Raw genomic sequence first — 14,366 nt, forward strand, 5'->3', positions numbered from 1 at the left:
TACTATTGATGGACTATGCGCTCAGTCATGTCTGACATTTTTGTGACCTCATGGACTGTAGCCTGTCAGGCTCTTCTATCCATGGAATTTTCCAGGCAAGAACACTGGAGTGAGTTGCCATTTCCTTCTCCAGGGGATCTTCTTAACGGAGGGACAAACCCGCCTCTCTTGTGGCTCCTGTATTAAAGGTGGATTCTTTACCACTGTGCCACCTGGGAAGCCCTAGTATTGATGAGACTATCGTAAATGTAATGCCAGTTTATTTTACTGTTGGTAATGTAGCTGTGAAAAGCAAAGTCAGGAGCCAGACTGTCAAGTTCAATAGATGGCTCCATTCTAATCAGTCATTTGTCTTTGGCTGTTATCTTTCTGTGCTTCCTTCCCTCTTTGTGTAATGAGGATATCAGTATCTACTGTCCATAAGGTTCTAATGGGAAATGACTGAAAAAAAAAAAAAAGCCTCACTATATAAAAGAAGCCACTTGCAATGTAGGACACCCAGGTTCCATCCCTGGGTCAGGAAGATCCCCTGGAGGGGGAAACAGCAACCTACTTCAGTATTCTTGCCTGGAAAATTCCACAATGAGAGGAGCCTGGTAAGATCCAGTCCATGGGGTCACAAAGAGTTGGACATGACTAAGCGAGTAACACTTTCAGTTTTTTCACTTCATATATGTAGATCTACATACATATATATGTATACATATAGATATATCTATACATAGGCTTCCCAGGTGGCACAAATGGTAAAGAACCTGCTTAAAAATGCAGGAGACTCAAGAGAGCCGGTTCAATCCCTGGGTCGGGAAGATCCCCTGGATAAGGGCAGGGTAACCTACTCCAGTATTCTTGCCTGAAGAATCTGCTGGACAAGGGAGCCTGGTGGGCTACAATCCATGAGGTCACAGAGAGTCAGACATGACTGAACACGCACAAGACAGATATAAATGCTGTTTAAAAAGTGAAAGTGAAGTCGCTTAGTCATGTCTGACTTTTTGTGACCCCACGGACTGTAGCCTGCCAGGCTCCTCCATCCATGGGATTTTCTAGGCAAGAGTATTGGAGTGGGTTGCCATTTCCTTCTCCAGAGGATCTTCCCAACCCAGGGATAGAACCCAGGTCTCAACTCAAGGCTACTGTTATTAACTCTTAACATTGCTCTTTACCTTAAACAAACTAGTCATTTCTTATCTGAAAGCTCTACCCCTAGTATTTCTCCTTTAATACATTGTTCCTACAGTTTTCATAGTAAGTTACTAAAATGTCAACAAGACTACATTGTACCTTTTAAATATTTTCTCATAAGCAACAAAATAAACATAATTTCCTTTGCTTCTTTATTATGAGGCACAATACATTTACAAAACAGATGTGCAAGGTTCTCTAAGTTCATCACTAATATAAATGATATCCCTATGCTCTGTATTTTGTTGCAATAATTCTGAAGGTGCTGGGAGCCCTAGCCTTATGCATTATCATTCTGTGTCTTTATACCTTTGCTCAAGACAAGCCCTCTGGCTGGATCACTTGCTCCTCCCTCTCTCTTACATACCCAGTGAATTTCTATTTAGTCCTGAAAAATTAATCTCAGATACTGCGTCTTCTAGAAAGTATTTCTTATATTTCTGCCCTATCAACTAATCTGCAAGTATTTGAGATCACATGCCTCTTTCTCTAGTGAGATTTTTTTCTGAAAATATTTTATGTATTATGATAAATTTTTTATAAATAAGTGACTTAGCAAAATGACTGACACAACTTGTTTGATTTCAATAATTCCAAGCTTTCTTTTTAATAAATTTATAATAAAGATGCTATATTAAATGTTGCTATGAGGATTAATTATATAAGACAGAGCAAAAGCACACCGCATATTGCCTAAAAGTTAGTCAAAGCATTTGTTTTTGAGCTTTTATAGTATTCAGTTCAAAACAAATACATGTGTAAGTAAATTGTAGGTATTATAAAATAAAATCCCATGCTGATTTGACAAGAAAATACTAATTGGTAAGAAATTGTAGTTTATCAAGCCAATGTTCCAGCTCAATATATAGCAGCTTAAACATGTGTTGGATAAAGTAAAAAAGCAGCTGGAGCAGCAAGAATGGCAGAATAAGACAGTGATACAGGTGGAAAGCAAAACGGAAGAAAAGAATGGAGAGAGGGTGAGAGGAAGGAAGGGAGGTAGTAGGAAGAAAGGTGGGAAACTTTTAGAAAAAATAATTAAGGAACATCTGATGCTCACTGCAGCGCTGAAACCAGAACACATTTACTAGATCCTAGTACTTGAATTTCCATAAGCAAACAAAGTACTTAATATATATAAAAAAGTGTACATCAAAATACTATATGAATGTTGAGTGTTTTATGTGCGTGTGTTCATTTTTCTCTTCAAAGCCCAACTAGAAGCCAAGTTCTTACACAAAGTTTTAAAAAGTGCCACTTTGATTTTAAACATTCTACCTTATGCAAGTAAAAATGACTAATGCCCAGGTAGAAGCAGGTTAAAATCACGTAATGCATCTTGTTATAAAAATATCCTACATTTACACATAAACATATATATAAACACACTCATTCACATACATATATCATGCATATATCTTTGTTATTAGCATAAAATCTTCTTGCTTTATCATAACCTGAGCTTCAAACAGCTAATAGAATATAATCCTTTTGATTTCAGCTTTTAGTCATATTTTGTCTATTTTTTTTTTTTTTTGGTTTCTTTATTTATTTTGGTCAAAGAAAAAACTTGGTTCTAAACCCATCTTTATTACAGCTTCTGAAAGGGAAATTCTATTTTGCCTGCTTTCCCATTTATATCTTGTTATGTCATGTTGTTATGTTATGTTTTACCTCCTTGTACCAATCATGCAGTTTTTAATGAGAAGCCCTGCTTGTGTCGGGTACTGTTCTAAACATTAGAGAGTCAAACATGTGTGAGAAATAAAGCAGTATTATGGAAGAAACTTAACTATTATGATTTAAAAATTAGCTTTATCATTTTTTTTTCTCATATGATCCCGAGGGTAATTCAATCTTTCTGAGAACTAATATTACTTGTCCAAATATGTGCAATTATACCTATTTTAATGGGTACTTAGAAAGATTAAACATAAAACAGAAAAGAGCTTATAATAACGCCAACACAATTGGAAAACAAAGTTTACATAAAAGTTATTACAATATGTCAAGGTCTGATTTACAGTTACACACCAAGTTTACATCTATATCTAGATCACTGTATATATTTTAACTTGGGAATCTAGAGGAAGGCTTTTCTGATAAGTTGGCATATAGGAAGTCTGAAGAAGCATTAGTTGGGACAAGACCAGATATACTGTTTGTGTAAGAATGACACCATTAAAATTACAGAGATTTTAAAGAGAACTTGGATAAAAAATATTGCGGCTGTCAAATTTTATTACTGTTTCAAAATACTAGCAGAACAGTTCTTCACCTATGTCAATTCTTTATTTTTTTAATCTGGAAAATTAAGTTTGATTTTGAATGACTATTTTTCTAAAGCACAAATTCTCATTCAAATATCTTAGAACTTGTAAAAAAAAAAAAAAGATGACAAATACTTCTAGTGAGCACAAGCTCAATTTAGAGTGGAAAAAAAAATAACAGAACTGTTTTGTTTAATGAGGTCAGGTGGAGAGGACAAAGAAAAACCTGCAAAATTTGCAAAAGCATTTATGTTCTTCATGGTTCACAACCTAAAAACAAAACATGCTGATTTAGTTAAATCTAATGCATGTCTGCAAATTATATTTATGAGACTCTGGTCTCAGGACTCAGGGAAAGCTATCAAAACAAGAAAAACAGTTCTTAAAACTTGGAAATCTAAAAATGTAGCTTATGTAAACACATATGCACACGTAGCACTAACAAATATTCTTTAAGTTGGTCATGACTATAGTAATTATTAATTAGGAGAAAACAAAAATAAAATTAAACCAATTATTTAACTTTAAAATTTACTGATTATCAAATGAAGGATTCTCCAAACAATTTAATCCCACACATCCTAACTCATCAACACTAGCCATTCCTGTTGGTCCCTTTATCCTGGAAAGTTGGTTGTTACTGTACTACTTTACTTGAATGGGCATCCTCAAGTTTGTAATTGTAGCTGAAATTATTTATGTCTGAAGTACTTTACTTACTGTGCAATGAATGACTTTTTCACTCTTGGATGTACTTGGTGGCAAGACTCCCTGTAAGGCACAGAACCCCAGAGGATGTTCTGTATGAAGAAGGAGAGCCTTACATCTAGTACTGGGTTGTTGAACGGCACTTTACAAACCAAGAGAGGTCTCCTAGGTGCCTAAACCTCTGCTAAAATTTAAAAAGCCCTGGGAATACCCAACTTTCTGAGCCAGGGGCTTAAATTTATTTTCACCCCAAGGGATCTTTGAGAAACAAGAGACCATGTCTTAAATATTATACATCATAGAGCACCTTCTGTACTGGAGAAACACAAAGCTCTCATTTTATTGGAACCCACTGGGTCTGAGCCATTTCTTTCTATATTGTATAAAAAACAAATTGGAATGACAGCATACAAATAGAACTATATGATATTGACTGTTTCTGAAACAGTAAGCTCTTTAGTAAATAAAATAATAAATGCCTAAAGAATATGCAATGAGAAAATGGCAGTCTCTTCAGCAAGTGGTGTTGGGGAAGTTGCACAGCTGCATACAAAGCAATGAAATTAGAACACATTGCCGTATCATACACAAAAATAAATTCAAAATGGATTAGAGACTTAAATATAAGACATGACACCATAAAGCTCCTAGAAAAGAACATAGGCAAAGCATTCTGTGCTGTAAATTGTCCCAATGTTCTCTTAGATCAGTTTCCCATGGCAATAGATATGCAAGTAAAAATAAACAAATAAAACCCAATCAAACTTACAAGCTTTTGCACAGCAGGGAAACCATAGGCAAAGTGAAAAGACAACCTATGGACGGGGAGAAAATACTTGTGAATGATGTGACAAACAAGGGCTTAAATCCCAAAATATAGAAATGGCTCATACAATTGAATAACAAAAAAACAAACAACCCAATCAAAAAATGAGCATAAAACCTAAATAGACATCTCTCCAAAGAAGACATAGAGGTGGTCAGTAGGTGCATGAAAATATACTCATCAACATAATTTGCTAAAGTGCAAATCAAAACTAAAATGAAGCACCACCACACCCCAATCAGAATGGCCAACATTAAAAAGTCTACAAATAATAAATGCAGGAGAGTATAAAGGGAACCCTCTTACACTGTGGATGAGAATGTAAATTGGTGCAGTCATTATGGAAAACAATATGGAGGTTCCTCAAAAAACTGAAAATAGAGTTGCCATAACATCTAGCAATTCTACTCTTGAGTATATACCCAGACAAAACTATAATTTGAAAAGAAACATGTACCCTTATGTTTATAGCATCACTATTTAACTAAATGTACATTGATTGATGAATGGATAAAGATGTGATACCCACCCACACACAGAATATTACTCAACCTTAAGAAAGAATAAAATAATGCCATTTGCAGCAACATGGATAGACCTAAAGCTTATCATACTAAGCAAAGTAAGTCCGAAAGAGAAATACAAACACCACATGATATCACTTATATATGGAATCTAAAACATGACACAAATAAATATATCTAAGAAACAGAAATAGACTCACAGACACGGAGAACAGACCTGTGGTTGCCAGTGGGGTGGGGTGGAGGAGGGAAGGATGGGGAGTTTGGGATTCACAGATGCAAATTATTATATATAGGATGGATAAACAATAAAATCCTACTGTAAAGCACAAGGAGCTATAATCAATATCATGTGGTAAATCATAATGGAAACAATATTAGTATATATATATATATATATATATGTGTGTGTGTGCATATATGTATATATATATATATATATTTAACTAAATCATTTGGCTGTTCAGCAGAAACTAACACAACATTGTAAATCAACTATAGTTCAATAATATAAAAAATAATAATTGTCTAAAAGTATTCTGTACAAATATGCACTTGCACATTGTCAAAATTTAAAATATGCAGAGTTGTTTCATGTAAGTTTGGGGCAAAAACACCAATTATTTTCCCCAGAAGTAACAAAACAAAACTCTCTAAATTTATTTTCCTGAGTAGATAATAAAATATATTAAAGTAATTTAGTACAGGACATCAGTTTGTATTCTACTAAATCTTGTTTTTTTCTTCTCTCAAGAACTTATTATAGATGTATTTCCTGACTATAAAAAGTCCCTGTGAGTTTTAAAAAGATACTAAATATTAAATAACAAGAAAGTAATATAATCCATTAACTATTTTCCTGAATTTTAAATTGTTTCTAGTTCACCAATATGAATAATTATGTCATCTTGGTACATATGATTTGTGTGCACTTTTTGTATGTTTCTATGGGATAAAATGTTCAAATTAAATTGCTGGGCCAAAGTATACCTATTTTATAAATTCAATTCTTGTCAAATTGCCTTTCAAAAATGTTAGCTAATTTGAAAAATGTTAAAATATAGTATGTACAGAAGTATAAATATTTGTCTACTTTCTTTCATATTTGTCAAACCTTTAAATTCTCTATCATGAAAAAACTACAGTGTTATTCCCTTAATTTATATTGTTATACTGATTATTAGTGAAGGTAGGGATGTTTTGTATATATTGTATTGTGCATTGTGTGTGTATTGTGTGTGTATTGTGTATGTTGTATTTGTGCATTTTCTTTTGTAAATTGTCTGAACAGGCATTTCAAAAGATTAAAATGGATGCTTCACCTTAGCTCAGGTATACTTTTTTAAATAATTAATTAATTAATTTTTGGCTGTGCTGGGCCTTCGTGGCTGCTTGCAGATTTTCTCTAGTTGCAGCGAGCAGTGGTTACCCTCTTCGTTGTGGTGCATGAGCGTCTCATTGAGATGCCTTCTCTTGTTGCAGAGCATGGGCTCTAAGCACACGGCCTTCAGTAGTCGCAGCATGAGTGCTTCAGTAGTTGCAGATCACGGGCTCTCTAGATGGTGGTGGTATACTGGCTTAGATGCTCTGAGGCATACGGAGTCTTCCCAGAACAGGGATTGAACCTGTGTCCCTGCATTGGCAGAGATTCCTCTCCACTGTACCACCAGGGAAGTCTAGGTCTTCTTTTATATTACAAAATAGGGGCATGTCAATTATTTTGCAAAAAATGAGCCCATGTACTTATTTGATTAGGGAGCATGCTTAAATCCAGACTTTAAAACCAGGACCCCCTTCATAATATCCCTCACAATCATTTTATATCTTCATATCCTTGTCTTGATTCTGCCTCAATGGTAACAAAATATTTACATTTAAGACTATCTGGGGAACACTGTATGATAAAACTCATAGTTATTATCTCTTTTAAGAACAGTTTATTGACATATAAATGTAGTAAATCTCAGTATTTGTAGGTGCACAATTCTGACTCTTAACAAATATGTACACTTTCACATAAACATCATTAAGTTCAAATATATATTTTAATCACACCAAAAATGCCCCATGTGCTGCTTTGAGGAACCCATTCCCCCACAGACTCTTGGCTTTGGAAACTACTTCTTTCATTTCTGTCTCTACAGCTTTAGTGTTTTCAGAATATCATACAATGGAATTCTACAGTATATAGCTATTCTATTTTTATTTCTTCACTTAGCATTATGCTCTTAAAATTCATCCATATTGTTGCATGTTTAAGAAATTCACTGATTTTTTTTTCCTACCCAATAACATTACAATATTAGCTACAAAATGATTTGTTTATTCATTTACCACTTGATAGATATTTGTGTTGTTTTGAGTTGGGGCAATTATGAATATATGAGTAATAGGTGTTTCAATGAATATGATTTGATTTGCTTTGGTTAAATACCAGTGAGTAAGGATACTATTTCTGACATACCATTTTGCATTCTTATTATAGATATGTAAGTGTGAGAGGTGCTCCAAGTTCTTTTGAGATTTTACTTATAAAGTAAATCTGAGCACTGCAAAGAGGTAGTAGTTTTAATTTGTATCTCCTTAATGACTAACAATATTGAGTATCTTTTCATATTTTATTTTCTCTTGGTAACTTTGCTACTGAGCAAAGGGCTAATAGAAGTCAATACTACAGTACCATCTGTTGAGGAAAGAAAATAATTTATTGAGTGGTCAACCCCAAAGGAGACATGAGACAAGACTCATAAGAAGTCAAACTTTCATGATTTAGGGGAGGACGATTGGTATGCAGAAGTATTGGCTGAGCAAGTTCTGATTAAGGGCTCTGGGACCTTGCATTTATGGTAAGGGATGGTAAAGGGGCTCTGGCCCAGAATCTTCCTGGACAATGGGCCCTTTGCTGCTGGAAGGGTTTCAGTGTTTATATTCAGGCCATGTCGCAGTTCTTTGACTCCTTGCAGAAGAAACTATAGTTCCAGGTGTTTGAGGTCAAAATTTTCTCCTCTTGCTCATCCTATGGCTGCATGACTTAAGGTTTTACTCTGTTGAGTCAGAAAAACAAGTCATCATCTTGTTAGAAACAGGATACGGCCAGCTTGGGGCTTGTTCTGCAGTTACACCTTTTCTTTGGTAAAGTTTTGTTTTGTTGTTTGTTTGTTTTTCCCATTTTATGGTATTTATTTTCTAATTATTGATTTGTGACATTTTATTACATTGGATTGATCAAAAAGTGCCTTCAGATTTTAAGCAAAAAGACACATTTTTCATTTTCACCAAGAACTTTATTGAACAACATATTTACTATTTTGTTTTACTATCTTCTGCCATTTTTCAGGCAACTTGATAATTCTATGTTCCCAAAACGTTTTATCTTTTTGAGTAGAGATCTGTTCCAGGTGCCTTTTCTGGTTTCCTGGGATTTGAAATTACTATTATTTTTTTTCACAATAAGAATTTTGTAAAGACCAAAATAAATGGAAATCCAAAGTTGCAATATCTGGTGAATATGAATGAATCAGAACTACCATTGTTTGGTTTTCTGGAAGGAGCTCATAATAGAGGACTCTCTTCCAATTCCACCATATACACAATTCTTTGGATGAAGACTGGACTTTGATGTGGTAGATGGTGGTTCATTTTGCTTGTTCCATGATATCTTCTCTTCTACATTATTGTACGTGAACGTGAACGTGAAGTCACTCAGTCATGTCCGACTCTTTGCGACCCCATGGACTGTAGCCTACCAGGCTCCTCTGTGCATGGGATTTTCCAGGCAATAGTACTGGAGTGGATTGCCATTTCTTTCTCCAAGGGATCGTCCCAACCCAGGGATCGAACCCAGGTCTCCCGCATCGTAGACAGACGCTTTACCGTTGTACAATATCCGCCTTTCATCACCCATCACAATTTGTTTTAAAAATGGAAATTTTTTATGTTTAAGTAGAGAATTACATGCAGAAATATGGGCAAGAAGGTTTTCTCCACCTATGTGGAACCTGAACATCAAAGTGATGAGCATAACCAAGCTAGAACAAACAATTTTCTTTTTTGTTTTTTAAAATATTAATTTATTTATTTGGCTGTGTTGGTTTTTAGTTGTAACATATGGGATCTTCCTTGTGTTGCACGGACTCCCTAGTTGTGCTGTGTGGGCTCCAGAGTGAGTGGGTTCAGTGGTTGTGGCTCTTGGGTTTAGTTGCTCTGCGATATGTAGGGTCTTACTTCTCCGACTAGCGATCAAATCCACGTCTCCTGCATTGCAAGGTGGATTCTTAACCAGTGGACCACCAGGGAAGTCCCCATTTTCTGTATTCTTAATAAAGCAACTTTGCAACAAGGGAAAGCATTCTAATTCATTTAAGTATTAAAAGTTTACTTAAAAACAAATGTTCCTCATTTATAATAAAACAAATAATCTCATTATCCGGGAACTAAAGGCAAAGAAACTGGACCTCGCACACATGAGATTTAACCTACTATTACATCATGGAGATACCTAACCAAGTGACTCAAGAGTTATGGCTCTTGAACCAGAGTAGGAAGGCAAATATAAATTAGATCCATAATTTGGTAACTGCACTAAGAGGGAACACTTAAAAAAAAAAACTTATTTATTTTTAATTGAAGGATAATTGCTTTACAGTATTGTGTTGGTTTCTACCAAACATCAATATGTATCAGCCATAGGTTAACCCATGTCCCCTTCCCACTTAAATATCCCTCCCCCTCCCTCCTCATTACACCCATCTAGCTGGTTACTGAACCCCAGTTTGAGTAAGGGAACACTTTTTTAAACACAGTTTCATGAGTATTTTAGAAGAAGGTGGTTCAGATATTTGTAGGGTTTGGAAATCTGGGCTAAAGATCTGAGATATTCCTTTTAATGTGGGAACTGAAAGGCAGTGGATAAAGTTTATGGCATAACAGCTTAGACTTGGTGAATAGGATGTGCTCTGGAAGGTAAAGGTCATCTTGATAAACTAATTAGCTGTTGTCTAAGTGATCTAAGCTGTTTTTCTTTCTTTTTTTTTTTTTTTAAAGTTGTTCTTCTATGTGAGAAATCTATTATTCTCAACTAATTTTCACTTGTCCAGAAAAGCATATTAAGTATTTGAATAAATTTATATTCAGGAATTCAACGAAATGAATGATGATGTTATTTATTGTTTTACATCTTTATCTTTTGGGGCAAGAATTTGCTTGAACCTGGATACAATCTATGTGAGTGTGGGTGTACTCAGTTCTGTTTATCATTTCACTGATAGGAACAGAAGTTTTACATTTAGTAGAGATGGAGTTGGATGGTATATGTTGTCTAGTCCAATTCCAAAATTTTGTATATTTTTAGTTATTCTCAACAGTTCCCAAGAGGTTAAATTTATTGATGAATTCTGTAATGCTATTTCATACAGTCACTGTTCACTGCAATGTCTCAAATACAGTCATATTATTAATACACTAAGACACACAAGTGTTCAGTACATATTGTGAACAGTATATTCCTGAATTTGTAAGTGTCAATATAAAATTTAATATCTTCTCTGTGCTAGGCCTTGATATATCTGATAAATGGGCAAAATAATAAAATATAGGAATAAGAAATATTTCTTTTTTTGGAGGTGATCAAACTCTATAAATTTGAACATCTCATCAAAGAATTTGTCCTCGCATTTTAGGAAGAATTCATATGGAAAATCTCTGCCTTGTACCCAGGTTTTTTCTTTAACTTACACTTTTTCCAAAGGTCATGGCTCTTTAACAATTTTGAGTAGAAAGGAAATTACTTATTTATATTACTCTAAGACATGAAGAAAATGTAATGAGTTAAGAGTTTATGAATATAATGCATATTTCAATATGGCTACTTTAATTAGACAAACAGCAACAAAAGTACCTTTAAAAATGGCAAGCTGTTTCTTCTTTTTGGATGATACACATTTCTTAGTGGTTTCGATACTTTATTTTACATACATTGCTGCTGCTGCTGCTGCTAAGTTGCTTCAGTCGTGTCCGACTCTGTGCGACCCCATAGACGGCAGCCCACCAGGCTCCTCTGTCCATGGGATTCTCCACGCAAGAACACTGGAATGGGTTGCCATTTCCTCCTCCAATGCATGAAAGTGAAAAGTCAAAGTGAAGTCGCTAGTCGTGTCTGACTCTTAGCGACCCCATGGACTGCAGCCCACCAGGCTCCTCCGTCCATAGGATTTTCCAGGCAAGAGTACTGGAGTGGGGTGCCATTGCCTTTTCTTTACATACGTTAGTGGCTTCAATTCCACAGTGTTCGTATGGCCATAAAAAGCCTCAGCTTGAGAAGAACCAATGGAGACAACTAATCAGCCTACATTTTCACTGATTTCCTTATAATTATTTCTCCTCCACAAAAGAGAAAAATAAATACTCTGCAATCAGGGAGGAGATACTTTACGAATAACATTCAGACCTACACCAATGATAACATCAATGTTATTTTAAAGTGTATTTTGATAGAAGGGAAAAAATGCTCTGGATCATAAATGACCTTTGAAACACAGACCACCTACATATTTACTGTCTGATATGAGGTAAATAAATTAATTTATTTTAATTTTTGTTTCTTCAAATATAGCAATAATTTGGTTGATGTGAAGAGAAAGGGTGAATTTTTATGTGAAAAAGTAAATGATAAAAAACACATGAAAATAGCTTTTAAATCCCTGGTGTGACTCATCATAAGGACAGTCTACTGCTATAGTTACAATATTCCTAGCTGAATCCGTGAAAATTTAAACACCACTGTCACTGAACTGTGGGTTTTGCTAGCCTAACAGGTTATTTTTATTTTAAACAACATAACAAAACTCCCTTAACATTCAGTTGTGTGTTTGTGCTTGTGAAAAATGAGTTGTGTGTATATGAATAGGGTGTGGAATAATGACAGGAAAGTATATATAGTTTATTATTTCATAAGTCTAAGGCAATTTCTATATATATTCAATTTGGTTTCATATCTTAAAACATATAATATGAATTCAAAAATATGCGGTGTGCTTTGGACTGTAGCCCACCAGGCTCCTCTGTCCATGGGATTTTTCAGGCAAGAATACTGGAGTGGGTTGCCATTTTTCTCCTGAAGGGAATCTTCCTGACTCAGAGATAGAAACTGCATCTCCTGTGTCTCCTGAATTGCAGAGCGATTCTTTACTTGCTACGTTATTGGGGAAAGGAGAGTTCAAATGCCTGTAATTCAGTTACCTTTTGAGAAATCTCAAAATATATGATAGAAAATATTAATAACTCCAAGAAATAGATATTACAATTAAAAAATAACTTTCAAGTAAACTGAGATGACACCAAAACTTAATGAATGATTTTCAATTTACTTGATTTTAAAAACAACCCAGTACTGGGGCCGTTTGTGGAACATTCCCTGCTAGCAATGAAAGGTAGACTTTAAATCAAGAAGAGGACTTCCCAGGAGATTACTATCCTCAGGGGATAGCTGCATCGATAATAAAGAAGTTCAAACTGGGTCACAGGGATTCTTGATTTGAATTTGGAAGCGAAAGCTGCCCCTATTGGACAATATCAAACACCCTGCCTTGAGATGCCAGGTAAGATAGGAAACATTATTTACTTGGATTTGGGGGGGGGGGACTAAGATTAAAGATATTTTGAATAAATCAGTGAGTAGAGAAAAATCCAGCCTGCTATACAAGGAATTACAAAGGCCTAGAGGTGTTTCTTTCTGTGAAAATATCCCTAAATTATTTCCTTCAAGAACATGAGGTATTAGGACAATAATATTGAACCAAATAAAAGGAAGCAGGTTTAGAGTAGTCCTGAATAGGGGAAGTGCAGAATTATCTAGATCCATGTCATCAGTGAACCTGGTATTTGGCCTTATCCCAGAACACCAACACCCTTCTACTGGAATATCGATCCAAAAAGTGCTTAAAGATTCATGGATAAGAAAAGGCATTGAAAAGACATCTGGCACCAGATCTTTAACACTGGAAAGCACAGTGAGTGATCTGAGCAGAATGTGCTCTTATCCAACAAAGGGTGAGCTTCCTAGAGCCTCTCTCACCTTTTCTACTTATTGCAACAAAAGTCAAGATTAAAAAAAAAAAGCTAATAAGGATTTTGAGGTTAATTCTAATTGTCTCATTTTCTAAAGATAAATGTGTAGAATTTTAGTGGATACCTTATTATTTCTGAAAGTCTCATTCAAATTGACTCAGATTGACATTTTTGAAAAAATGACCAGCCTATCAGGTAAGGCAGGGACAGGTAGACAGGACCCTTATGTTTCTTGTCCCCAGTGTTAGAGCAAGCAGTGAGACTTAAACAAACAACAACAAAAAAATTTTGTTTGTTTTGTTATTTTTCCTAAAGGTCTTACCCTCACCAAAGATTAGACTTGTGGGGAAGTTTCAATAGGAACAGCTGGGAAACACTCAGGCCACCACAGTGAAAGTCTGTACGCTCCATGCTGGGAACAAAGATTTCAAATTGTTTATCCCTACAAAGACTCAGGAGTAATATGAAGAATGACATTAGTGAGTGAGAATAGGTGAGACTTGGAACAGTTTGTATAAACAAAATTTGTAAGGTTTATTATTTAATTTCATAAACACAGAATGTGGTGAGGGATGGTCTCAGAAAAATGTGTGTACTTTGCTGTCTGTGGGAAGGGCATTCAGTGTGCCCACAATAGATTTTATATGGATAAATAAGTTTGGGTAAAATAGACCATGAAAAAGGTCTCATCTCTGACATATGGCATATTACATTTGAATGTTAAACAGATTTCTTGCTTAATCAATAAATATTACTAACTGTGCTTTATTGTATCTTTGCTATAATCTC

Source organism: Bos javanicus, chromosome 15, assembly GCF_032452875.1.
Source record: "Bos javanicus breed banteng chromosome 15, ARS-OSU_banteng_1.0, whole genome shotgun sequence".
In the NCBI taxonomy this organism is placed as follows: Eukaryota; Metazoa; Chordata; class Mammalia; order Artiodactyla; family Bovidae; genus Bos; species Bos javanicus.